This window comes from Polypterus senegalus, chromosome 12 (genome assembly GCF_016835505.1).
Source record: "Polypterus senegalus isolate Bchr_013 chromosome 12, ASM1683550v1, whole genome shotgun sequence".
Taxonomy (NCBI): domain Eukaryota; kingdom Metazoa; phylum Chordata; class Cladistia; order Polypteriformes; family Polypteridae; genus Polypterus; species Polypterus senegalus.
Window position 1 is genome coordinate 15,268,336 of NC_053165.1, and position 13,848 is coordinate 15,282,183.

The 13,848-nt window shown below is 41.0% G+C and overlaps 1 protein-coding gene across 1 annotated transcript in view; it reads right to left on the minus strand.

The window, feature by feature from the left end:
* LOC120540444 (caM kinase-like vesicle-associated protein) overlaps positions 1–13,561 on the minus strand; it is a 253,971-nt gene extending 240,410 nt beyond the window's left edge. Inside the window, exon 1 of the mRNA XM_039771262.1 lies at positions 13,140–13,561. The gene's annotated coding sequence lies outside the window, so the exon portion shown is untranslated. The remainder of the gene's footprint in view (positions 1–13,139) is intronic.
* Positions 13,562–13,848: the final 287 nt, after the last annotated feature.

Consider the following 13,848-nt stretch of genomic DNA (forward strand, 5'->3'; position numbering starts at 1 on the left):
AAACTTTGAACAGAGAAAACTAACATTGCAAGAATTCACGCTACAGCCTTACGAACCGCTCGCTGTAAACACTTTTTTTTTAAATGAGTTTTAAGCACAGAGATTTGAAAAATCCGTAATTTATACAAAAACTAACCATTAACAACCAAGAAAACTAACCTTGCAGCAAATCGCCATGAATCTTCCCTGGCTTTCTCGCATAACATCGCCTCGCTTACGCTGTCCCCTTTAAATTGCTTCTCGTTCAGCCACACTACATCAGTTTTTCCACCTCTTCCAGCACTTGAGGCCTCTGCCTGGTTAACACTGTAACTCCTTTTGTAACATCAGCTGCTTTAATGGCCTCTTTCTGCTTTGGAATAGTCGAAATTGTAGATTTTTGACTTCTTGCACTCGGCGGCAAGATCAGCAACACGAACGCCACGCTCACAGTTTTCAATCATTTCTTTCTTTAATTTGATTTCAATTTTCTTTCTTCTCACCAACACTACTACTCTTCACTTGCTTCAGAGGCCATTGTTCATTGCAAAATGAACGCAAAAGCACACAAAATAGAGCACAAAGAGTTCACAGCGAATGCACGCACGTCTGACCGAGAACGACGTACAGGGAGAGACTGAACACGTGCGGAAATCATCGGCGCATACGAACCGGAAGGGGAACTGGCTTGTTCGCCACCCGAGTGTGTGTGGTCGTGAACAGCTGCAAAAGTTTGGCAAATTTTTTGGTCGTAACCTGATTTGTACGTGTTCAGAGACGTTCGTGACCCGAGGTTCCACTGTATACGTACGGGTGGCTGTCCCAAACCTTGCTATGGTTATTGTGCGAGTTTGTGACAACGTGTGCAGCTGTCTCAGCCTGACAGCAGAAATTCCCTCAGGATGCAATCCCATTGGCAGGGTGCCATAGCCTACCCCAGCAGTGCGGACTGCAAGGCAGGAACTGTAGGACAGGACACTCGTTCATTAGTGGGAAGTGCACTCTAAATAGAAAATGAATGAAATACAAATGGTGGACAACACGTTCAGTTTGGATAAAGACCAGAATACATAATTGGTACAGAATTAGCATAAATGTTCTAATTAAGTGCAAATAATAACTTTTAGAAGCACATCCTAAACCTGATGGAGGTTTTCTCAGCTGCAAATAAGAAAGAAATCTGGTGATTTAATTGTCAGGTTCCAGGAATTTGAACAGGCGGTCTACTGAAAACATCACAACTGTCTGCTGTTGTCACTTTAGCAAGTGCACCGCTTAGGATTTACTAAGGAAAACAACTGAAGACAGCCGGCTTCCATTTTAATTGCAAATGAAGTGCTGCCGGACTGGATGTTAGACCAGGGTGGGATTGACAGAGATGGCCTCCGAGTGTCAGTCAAAACTTTGGCCGGAATTCAGAGAGTGTACTGAGGAGATAACGAGTGCTTCACAGAGCACAGCAGAGAGCATCCGAGAGGACAGGACATTTCCAGGAATCTTTATGGAACATTTACACAGCATTCTTAAACATTCTTACTTCATGGTGGCTGTGGTTTTCAGGGGACATGGAAAACTGGTTTTGAGCCCCTGATTCTTATTGGAGTTAAAAACACTATGAACTAAGAATGATGTCAATTTGTCTTAAACATGGGGGGTGATGGGGGACATGCAAAATAAAATTATAGGTATTCCCACATTAATAACAACAACAACAATCATTATTATCAAATGGACGTAGCATGGGACAGACAGAGCCAAATTAATTTAAACAATGAGTGCAACGGGACTGCATGACTTAAGGCCGATTTAATTCAAAGTATAACTATCTCTCAAATGGCCATTAAAATTCAACAAAATACCATCCTCTGTCGTTCATCACCATCTATGGCTTGACTGGTTGACTACAGCCAGTTTAGTCAGAACTTTTGTCTCTTTTGAATTTTCACACATTATAGTCATTCTGGTGTGTGCGTGTAGATTTGTTTAATTTATGTATTTACTTAATTACCTACTTAAAGAGCTTCTATCAAAAGCCAAATTTCCAACCGGGGACTAATAAAGTTCTATCTATTGTGATGGATGGTGGCCAGCTCCATTACCCAACCAGGGCGTCTCCATAATGGAAGGACATCGGGAGATGACTAATGAAGGGCACTATCTCTCCCAAACTGCTGCTTGGCAGCCCTCCTGGGTTGCAACGACGCCATGGATTCCCATAGGGCTGTACGGGACTTGCTATTTGTCGGCTCAGCCCTGCTGGTTTCCCATGGATGCTCACCAGGGGAATCTGCAGAACCCTACTTTGGGCTTCTTCAACCCTTGGGAGTAATTCCAGACCACCTAAACAAGCCACCCAGAATAGTCCTGTCTCACCGAGATGAGCCAGAGTCGGGAGGAAGAGAAAGAAGAGGAGGAGGAGTAGTGAAGTAGAGTGGAGTGGAAAGAGAGAAGGAGAGAAGTCATCGTCAAAGACAGTGCGCTGTATTTATTGTACTGTGCTGCTGTGGGGAGCGAGTGAGAAGCACTTCTCCACTTAATAAACGGGTGTTGTGTGCTGAACTTGTGCCTGGTGTCTGTCTGGGTTGGGTTTGCGCCCCCTGCAGGTCACACCATCTATCTATCTTCCTGAAGAAAAGCCTCTCTGACGTGGTGCACTGCTTGGATGGTGATATTGCGTTCTTTGCATTCACTGAGAAAGGTCTGTAAACAGGAATCATGGGTAAATGTTTAAAGATAATCATTATAGTTATATTTCATTGAATTTAATAGTCACAGTAGAATAGTCAGTTTATTTAGGAGACCTTAATCTAATTGATATGTTTATGATTTATGGGGTTGCACAACAAGATTATAATTTTGCGGTTATCACCATTAATTTCCATTTAGATTGGTGTATTAAATAGAGAGCTACTGTCGTGTACATCTGTATATGGGGTACTCACAAGCCACTAGTGACGAGGTTTTCGATTCACTTTACTGAATGGATTCTTTCACTTAAGTGACTCAATTCATTTGATCAGTTTGATTAATTTTCAGGTTTGGAAGCTGGGGCAAACATAAAATCTGAGGGACCTAATTAGCTACAGTGGTGCCTCGGTTTGCGAGCATAATTCGTTCCGGAAACGTGCTTGTAATCCAAAGCACTCCTATATCAAAGCAAATATCCCCTTATTCAGATGATCCGGGCCACAACCCAAAAATATTCATATAAAAATGATTAATACAAAATATAAAGTAAAGATACATAAAACAAATCAGCCTGCACTTTACCTTTGAAAAGAATCGTGGCTGGAGTGAGGGAGATGAGAGAAAGGAGAGGAGGAGCAGGGTTAGGGTTATTGTGTAGGATGACTTTCACTCGAACTAACGGAATCGCTGCTATCTGTTTCTTTTTTTGCGACTTTAATAAAGGAACCTCTCCAATGACAGTTGCTTTTGCAGCCTTTTGAGGATTTTGCAGAAATGTGGCATTGCATTGTTGTTAAACAGATTCATCGCTCGCACACAAAATAAAAAATAATAATTTACGCACACACACGTGGTCACAATGTTATAATAAACGGCATCCGCTCATACAGATGTTGACTATACGAATGAGGCACACCGACTGAGACTGAGCATGGGAGACGATTACCCACAATCCTACAGCAAGAGAGAGAGAAGAACCATCGGCTCAGTTGTGATCATGTGACGCTCAGCAGACAAAGTGTATACGTACTTCTCATATTGCAAGACCTCGCTTGTTTATCAAGTTAAAATGTATTAACAATTTTGGCTCGTAATGCAAAACACTCGCAGACCAAGTTACTCGCAATCCAAGGTTTTACTGTATATAATTTTGCATGATGGTAAATCATATGACATTCAGATCACAAAGCATGACAGCACGTTTATCATGCATAATTCAAATAAGACGTTATTAATTACAGAATCACAAGTGAATGAGAATCAGGCGACTCGTTTGTCGGGAATGATTCAGTTCACACACCAAATGAACGAGTATTGTGCCACTGGTTCTCGGGTTTTAATTCAGTTTGAACTCAAAAGAATGAGAGAATGATACATGCCCAGTACGGTCAATGAGACAGAAAAATGTGTGCTAAATTACAGTTGAAAGGAAATAGGTAGAAATTAAAATATTTAGTGTAGTTATTTGCTGAATGTATTGAATTAAGAAAGGAACATTTTTTAATAGTACAGTGGAACCTCAGTTTACGAGTAACTTGGTTTATGAGTGTTTTGCAAGACAAACTAAATTTTTTAATAAATTTTGATAAACGAGCGATGTCTTGCAATACGAGCAGTATGAATACACTTTGTTAGCTGAGTGTCATGTGATCACAACTGAGCTGATGGTTCTTCTCTCGTTCGTGCGCAGCGCTCCCCCCCCTCCCTCTCTCTCTCTCGTCTGTCTGTCTGTCTGTCTGTCTCTCTCTCTCTCTCTCTCTCCTTATCTTGCTCGCTCGCGCGCACGTCTCTCTCACTCTCCCTCTCTCTCTCCTCTTGAGGGCAATCGTCTCCTATTCTCCGTCTGAGTCTGTGTGCCTCACTCATATAGTCAACATCCATACGAGTGTATACTGTTTACTACAGCATTGTGACTCTGTCTGTATGTGTGTATGTGTGTGTGTGCGCACGTGTGTGCTGTGAAGTGCGAGTCCCCATCTTGCGCCCCAAAACACGAAGCTCAGTCTCAGTACTTTAACAACACCAGCTTTATTCAGCTTGAAACAGCAACAGCGCTGTTATTTATTGTAGCGGGATCTTTATAATGTTCCTTATATCACCCATCGACGGCAGGAACTTACAGCATATCTTTTTGGATGCGCTTATACGGCGAATTGCTACAGCGCTGGGAGACTGCGATTGCTTTGGGACACTCTTCTGCGTGTCGTCCCGTTGGGTGGAATCCAACAAGAGTTTAGAAACTCCCTCACACCAGCCATGATTCTTTTTAAAGGTAAAGTGCAGGTTAATTTGTTTTATGTATTTTTACTTTATATTTTGTATTAATCATTTTTATATGAATAGTTTTGGATTGTGGAACGAATCATTTGATTTTCCATTATTTCTTATGAGGAAATTCACTTTGATATACGAGTGCTTTGGACTGCGAGCACATTTCTGGAACGAATTATGCTCGCAAACTGAGGTTCCACTGTATTTATGCATTTAGTTTGAAACAATTCCAATAACAAACCATACAACACAAAATGATGAATTCATCCTAATATAAATGTGTTATTGCATTGTGAGTCGACGGCACCTTAAATTTCGTTGTTCCTTCGTAAAAGTGACAATGACAATAAAGATCTATGTATCTATCTACTTATAAGTTGAATGAGAGAATCCTCAGTGACAGTTTTCGTTTGCCGATGTCAATAAAGCTTGAACTCAACAGAAGCGAGATGCGACTCCTGATTCAGGCATTTCCTTTAAACATCTACCAGCGACAACATACCAAAATACAGACACCAATGACATCACACAGGAATTCCGTGTTCTTCAGCACTCCCGAATCGATTAATTCGACTGGCGAATCAGTTCGTATGATCCACTGATAAGAGTCGTTCAAAAAAAGAATCGTTCGCGAGTCGCCCATCACTACAAACCACTTCTTTTTACTCATGTGATACAGATTCAAAATTTTTTGACAAAGGACAAAAATAAATTCTGCGCATTTTCTAAAATCTTGCCTCTCAAACGCGCATTATTCCACGTCGTACGTTGTCATAACCAAATGACCACCTCAACATTTGAAAAGAGTGAAACCGCTATACCTCATTAAAAACTGCTCCGTATGTTGTTCCCAGTACCAGTTCGGGTTCATCTCCTGTGTCTTCAGGTTTCTATGTGCGGATACAATGATGATCATCTCACTCAAAGGTTCTCTGAGCACTTGCCAGCTGGTGAATTTGCAGATGCCCACTAATATAACCAATCTGAAGTCGACATATCAGTAAATCAGCATGTCACTAGTATTCTTGGTGATCTGTTAGGTTGCTTCTGTCTGATGAATTCATTTTTTATTCATTTTGTGGATTCAGGATAGATATTGATACACAGTCATTTAGGATTTGAATCGCTTGTAAAATAATTTGAACAGACAAACACAAAAGAATAGAATGTGATCAAAAAAAATAATAAAAACGAAATGGAAATGGCTGACATTTAACTGTGATCTGGATGTAGCCTAAGTAGCCTGTAGCAACACAAACTCAAATGCCACAGATATTGACTTTTCATATTTTTATAATCACGACTTTTCTCTAGTATTGCTCCAGGACTGGAGGTTGGTGGGGAGGAGTGGGGGTCTCCCTTTGATCACACAAAGAGGTCACCTAAGCATACAGACGGACATTCTTGGAGCCCTCTAGTGGTTCGGACCTTATGTAAGCCATCCAAGCAATGCATATGCTGGGATTCTGCGTACCCCCTATTTGTGTCCCCGGGATGAATCTATGCGAGCAGCATCAGGGGGAAGGTGGAAGACAAACCTGTACTGGGAACCAGTTCATCAAAGGACCCCAGCCCCTATACACACACCCATAAACCACCCCAAACAATGTCAGTTATCTATTTATGTGTAGATGATTTGTCACCAGACAATTCCTGTGAAGATTCCACAAATATGAAAGTGGAACTTGGGGGTAATGACCAGTGGAGCCAAAACTCCTGTTTTCTTGAATTTCTCCAATAGGCTTATGTAGAGTGCATTGGTCACATCTCCGGTAATAAATATGTGAAATATGGTTGGTGCTCGGTTTTTATTAGTGACTTTTATTCACACTAAAATTAACAGAACAACTGCCAGCTGGCCTCTTACTTTATGGGTGGTCCAGGTTCTTATCAGCCCCTTACACATGGGCCAGATAGAGGGATTCTGTCTTTGCTAGTAGGATGAGGGGAGGCGTAATCAGTGGCTTAATGAGCTGTAAAAATGTGCACAGGGTGTAAGACCATGGAAGTCCATACGACAGTGTTTAAAAGTGAATTATTTCTCGAATGGTGAGCAGCTTGATCACACTTATATACCTTTATTAAGCAACCCTAACGATGCCCTAACCTTACATGTATGTGGGTTAGCCAAATGGGAACAGCGTTAGACCGTAAATCTCAAGCATGCTGGTTCAACTGCTTGCTTTGACTCGCTCTAAGGACGTCGCTTATCCTACTTGGGATCGCGTGGTAAAACGACTGTAAATCAGAGTACTGCGAGTGTGTGCACTGCGAGTTTCAAGTGGGTATAAATCGCACCACTTCAGATGGGGTTATTTTCTTAGAATGTAAGGCATGATGAACCATTTCAGTTTTATAAAATATCCCTAACAGAACCAGAACACTTATCGGGCTACGTATTTATAATAGCATGCCGTTGGGGAAATAGGAAGCTGTGTATGCTGTTCGATTATTGCAAACCATAACAATTATGTCTTTAATAAATAGCACCTCAGCATATTGTGATACAAGGCAAGGGTGGGCTTGCATCTCGGCTGTGACGGAAGATCAGTTACCAAGCAGGGCCTTCTTCGTGTATGGACACTGGCCTGGGACCCCAGGAACATAGGGGCCCACAATGTTTCTGATGTCTATGTGTGTTTCTGTTTTGCTATCAAAACAGGGGCCCCAATCATGGGTGTCATAGTCGGGTAATGATTACCCACTGGGTGGCGGGGCCCTTGAAGCCTGGAATGAAAAGGACACATGGGCACACTGGGCAGTTGCCTGGGTGCCCCATGCTAATCTATTTATGTTATGACTTGCTGAGTGGTTGTGTAGGTAGGGGTCCCAGTGCTCTGCTTTGCCCAGGGGGCCTATAATGCTGTTAAGAATTTTCAGTAGAACATAAGGTAACTTTCCTTTTTTTTCCGGAAAAAGTATTTTACTTTCACCATTTACAGTATTTTTACCGTTAAATTTACTGACATTTTTACCTGAGCGGATTTGAGAAATACCAAACTCTCGCTGCATACGCAATAACACAGGCTGCGTAAAGGTTTTCATTTAAGTTTTTACATTAAAGATTTCCGTTTTATTTCTACATATAAGAAAGTTTTTCAATGCACAAAGAAACCAAAGTCATATGCAAAGAACCCATCCCAGAATGCAACCCATAGTTAAGAGCCATCAAAGAAGGCGCATTTTCAAAAGCATACGTGGTGTTAGGGTGCTGTGCCGTGTTAGCCATTATGGATGTAATGAGAAGTCAAGCAGAATGACACCTTTTATTAGCGAACTGAACAGATTACAATATGCAAACTTTCGAGGCAACTCAGGCCCCTTCTTCTGGCGAGATGTAAATTTCGATTACAAGATGTGAGTACATCCTGCCTGAAGAAGGGACCTGAGTTGCCTTGAAAGTTTGCATATTGTAATCTTTTTAGTTAGCCAGTAAAGAGTCCGTGTAAATGTTACAGCGTGAGGGACCACAGACTTCATGGTCTACGCAGACCCGGTCAGCAAAAAATAGTACCCCACCCAAAACAACAAACCGCCCCACCCGAATATTTTTCTAATACAAGCTTTCCTGAACAGTTTTTTTTTTTAAACCCCTGAGAGGAATTGTAGGAACCCAACCTGCACAGCACACACTGAAAAAAGTATAACGTTGATGTTGTTCATTCAACATAAATTTTATCTTTCAAGCAACTTAACATTAGCCATTTAGTGTTGTAGCTTGAAATATTTGGTTTCAGATCGCAATCAATGTAAAAAAAAAATGTGTACCAAAGTAAGTTATGGTGGAGGGAATAAACATCCATCCATTTTCTAGCCCACTGAATCCAAATACAGGGTCACGGGGGTCTGCTGGAGCCAATCCCAGCCAACACAGGGCACAAGGCAGGAACCAATCCTGGGCAGGGTGCCAACCCACCGCAGGACACACACAAACACACCCACGGGACAATGTGGGAGGAAACCGGAGCGCCGAAGCGAACCCGGGTCTCCTAACTGCGAGGCAGCAGCGCTACCACTGCGCCACCGTGCCGCCCGGGAATAAACATAAAAATCCTATTTCAGTTAAACCTAATATTTGAGGTTGTTCGTGTGTTGTGTTTGAGCGGCCGTTTGTATTTTCTTCTGGTCGAACTTTCCAGCGTGCTGGCTTTCCAACTGCCAAAGAAGAAGACCACTTTCTCGAGTGGAGTGGAGTGGACGTGGCTATACAGGTCTGGCCATTTTCAGCAGCAGACTTTTATAACGGAGGATTTCTGGTAAGTATCCCTGTTTCTCAACTGTTAATTTTAAGTATAAGGACTCGTAATAAAACATACTTTCAAGAAAGCTGTAGAAACGTTTAATCATTTTTTGTTGTATATTTAAGATTTACACTGCAAAATGCTTGTGTATTTACACTAGATTTTTAAATAAATGTAAAAAGTACAGCATTGGAATGTGTTATGCTCATAATATTTCTAATAGCATAAAAACCATTTCAAATTGTACAAATTTAAAAAACAGATTTAGTTCAGTATTAAGCAAGTGAATTGCACTCAATCACTCTAAATGATTTGCCTCAACTTAAAAATGATGGGTTCAATAAGATAAAAAGAATGATATCGGTTCAGATTGAAAATATTAAAGTGTGAATCATTATACCTTAATTATTTTCAGTTGAATGGAAGTTATACTTTTTTCAGTGATGCCTCGAAATTTTAAATCTGCAGGAACCCTTGAGAGAAACAAATGAGCGCAGGTAAAATAATGGAACCCCGAGCCCCGACCCTGCGAGGCCGAGTGACAATGGAGTTAACCAAGGCACCAAAGCAATATTCCATTCATCCCTCCGCCGATGCACCTCGCAGCCTGCTCAGATCCAGCTGAGCCGTTGCCAGCCCGGGAGGCAAAACGAAAACCAAGCGGTGCGCGGAGAGCTCGAGGGGTTAAATTCCGTTTATATGCTTACAAAGTGCACTTTAACTTACGGACACCGCGACCTGTGCTTTAAAAACACATACATTATAGAGAAAATATCATCCGAAGTGGCATCCGGAATATTCGCATCATCCGCCGTAAATAAGGGGTTACAAATAAAACACCAGCACGTGACAGACATCATTTTAAACTGCTGAAGAAAATATTTTTGGCTCGGCGTTATTCAGATGTGTTCATTAGCACATCGAGCTCATGCCTCCAACTGATGTCACCGTGTGGCGATAACGTACTGTGCGGATAATAAGGCGATGTGAAAGTACTGCAGGTTATAACTGCCAATCTACATATTATTAAAAGAATGTTATAACATTAGCCTTATCGTATAATAATATAAGATGGCAAATGAATAATAATTCTGATCATATACGGATAGGATTGAAGAATAAACTCAAATGCATTAGAGCTCAGCAATCTAAAATATCGAATGACAACTTGTGACTGAAGTTCCGAAAGGAGCAACTACAAAGCGGTCGCAATTCATTTGTTATGTAATTAGAATCCACAAACCGGGTACACAACAGGCGCGTTTATATTTCATCCATATTACCATAAGGAGATTGGTATGTTTAAATTACCAATTTAAAGGAGAATGCTCTTGAAATCGTTCTACAATGAACTGCGTGGGTTTAAACACATTATGTAACTGCACATTAACATAACAAATAGATACACCGCGGTGGAGAATTTACGAAATGACGGCTCATTACTGCGCGCAGACAAATAGCGGAGGTTTAAACGGCAGTGACGCTTAAGTCCCGGTCCCTTTAGTCGTGGGGCGACGACTTGCACAAACTACAAAAAAAAAAAAAAAAGTTTTAAATCATAAAGACGAGCAGCTTGAGACTCTGCTCTTGTAAAATGAGCGATGAACACAGAAACTAAATGTGTACACTTATCAGTATGTATACATTAAAGATTTAAGATCCTAGAGCTTTCAAGCTATGCTTTACTTAATTTGCCACAGGCTGAACTGTAATGTTTCTTTTTCCTGGGAGAAATAGCTGTATAGCTCGGCTTAAAGAAGCCATGTACACTATTTCTGCCTGCCCACTCTGAGCAGAAGACCCTAGCTTGGATGATACATATTCGTCAGTGACGATCTATCTATACAGCGCCTTTCATATCTCTCAATGCAGAGAGTATGGAGTAGTGGTCAAGACTTTGGACTTCAGATCCTGTGACAGTAGGTTGATATCGTACTACTAAAACTGTGTGACCATGAGCAAGTCACTTCACCTGCCTCTGTTACAACTGGGGGGTATGGGGGGTTGAAAGGTAGCAAACTGTCTCTCTCTCAGATACTGTAAGTCGCCTTGGATTTGAGATGTCAGTCAAATTATTCATTTTTCTATTGCATCGTCTTTTATACCTTCGTATATTGCGTCTTTCAATTTTATATGTTAGGAAGTGTCTTTGATATCTATCTGTCTAGCCACAACATCTTTCTATCTATTGCATAAAGCGCCTTTCATATCTCTTTACCATACTACGCCTATCTGTTTTATCTATAATAAATACCTATCATGTAGTGCCTTTCATATGTATCCACCTCTCATGTCCATCTTTTGCATATAGCGCTTTTAATATCTGTTTACCGTATTCCGCCTTTCAGTTTTGTCATATAGTGCCTTTCCTAGAGCACCTTTCATATCTATCCATCTCTCATATCTATTTCATATAGCGCCTTTAATATATGTTTACAATATTCTGCCTTTAAGTTTTATCTATCATGTAGTGCCTTTCATATCTCTCTATCTATCTTCCTTTCTTTCATTTCTATTGACCGGCAGTGTGGCGAGGTGGTTACGGGTTTTGGACTTCAAACCCTGAGGCTGTGGGTTCAGATCCGGACACTGTGTGACAATGAGCAAGTCACTTCACCTGCCAGTCCTCCAACTGTAAAACCAAAAGAAACGCAACCAGTTGTAAATATTCTTGGATAAAAGCATCAGCCAACTTATAATTATCTATCGACTGCATTGATAACCTTTCATATCTATCTGCCCTATGGCTTCCTTTCGTTAATCAATCATATAGTGCCTTTCGTATATATCCATCTCTCTCATATATATATATATATATATATATATATATATATATATATATATATATATATATATATATATATATATGTATATTGCATCTATCGCCTTTAATATCTGTTTACCATAGTCTGCCTTTCAGTTTTATCATACAGTGCCTTTAATCCATCGTATAATGCCTTTCATATAATAATAATAATTAATAATATATATACTGCATATATCGCCTTTAATATCTGTTTACCATATTCAGCCTTTCAGTTTTATCAATTAGTGCCTTTCGTATAGCGCCTTTCTTATCTGTTCACCATACTGCAATTTCCGTTTTATCCATCGTACAGTGCTTTTCAAATCTACCATGTTGCATCCGTCCATTTTATCATTCATATAGTGCCTTTCGTATCTATCTATCTCTCATATCTATTGCATATAGCGCCTTTAATATCCGTTTACCACATCGCGCCTTTCAGTTGTATCTATCATAGAGTGCCTTTCATGTCTGTACCATATCGCACTTTTCCGTTTTATCCATCGTGTAGTGCCTTTCAGATCTACCAAATTGCATCCTTCCGTTCCGTTTATCCATTATATATTGCCTTTCATATCTATCTATTGCATAGAGCGCCTTTCATATCTATTTACCATATTGCGCCTTTCAGTTTATCCATCATATAGTGCCTTTCATATCCATCTCTCTATAATATAGTGCCAGCAATGAAAAGTGCAGAGCCATACATGACATCAATCGTCACTGTAGTCATCCATTAACTAATAAAATCAGATGTTTAACCAGAAATCCACATTCCTTTCCTTTTAATCGCTTGCTCTTAAACTGAGGAGCATTAATACCACGTGCACAAAGCATCTTCGTAGAAGAGACTGTCCGTTTAATTTAGAGCTGCACTTTATACATAACTGATTTTGTGACTGGAAGCCACACGCAGCTTCTGAACTCCAGGCGTAGCAACGGGAGAGCAAAGAAAGAGAGTGCAGGCAGCAGAGTAAGCATCCACAGACCAGCGCGAGCTCGTTTCCAGTTGCATAGACATTGGATTTACATCATCACATTCTTAATGAAATAAGAATCAAGAAGGTATTCATTGCATTCACTCCATAACTTGAAAACAAGATTGTATACGCTTGAAATGAACTTTAAAAAGGAACTAGGCTTTCAACTCCTACCTTCAGATCTTAAGACCTCCGTGAATACAAGTGGCCACTATCCTTCCTTTTTTCCCCCCCGAGTTCAGCTTTTGGTCCAAAAGAAGCAGCTCGGTGCAGTTACGTGCGGTCCGGTTCTCGTGCGTGGAAGAGAGTCCGTCGTTTACTATTCAAATAAGGTAAAATTCCAGTGTTGCTGGTCCATTCACCGTTCCACTGCGCGACAAGCGGGAGTTGAACAGGATTTGCCGAAGGATGGAGACTCAGAAAGCAAGCGAGCGAGAGAGCGAGAGAGAGAGAGAAAGAGAGAGCGAGAGAGAGAGCGAGAGAGAGAGGGAGTAACGTTGAATTAAACTGACAGGCTAAGCAGGGGTGTGGCTACTGTACTGTACGGCTCTTAAACTGTTAAAGCACGAAGGCAGAAGCGTTTCCGCAGAGACTTACAGAGACACGGGCAGCTATCGACGCTCACTCAAGAGAGAGAACGACCACTGATCCGGGTAATGCGCCCCTGCAGTCCACTCAGGTGGTACCATTAAACTTCGCGGGACGGGACAGGTGCAACACGTGCTTTACTCCGTACATAATCTGCAACAAATAACTCGCCCTTGTTTTTTAATTTCCTACCAGCCTCTCCTGCTTTAAAATTTAGATTATAAAATTTGCTTTAGGCGATCTGTTCCAGACTTGTTTCTGCCTACTGATTCACCGCGTCTATGTAGCGAAAAAA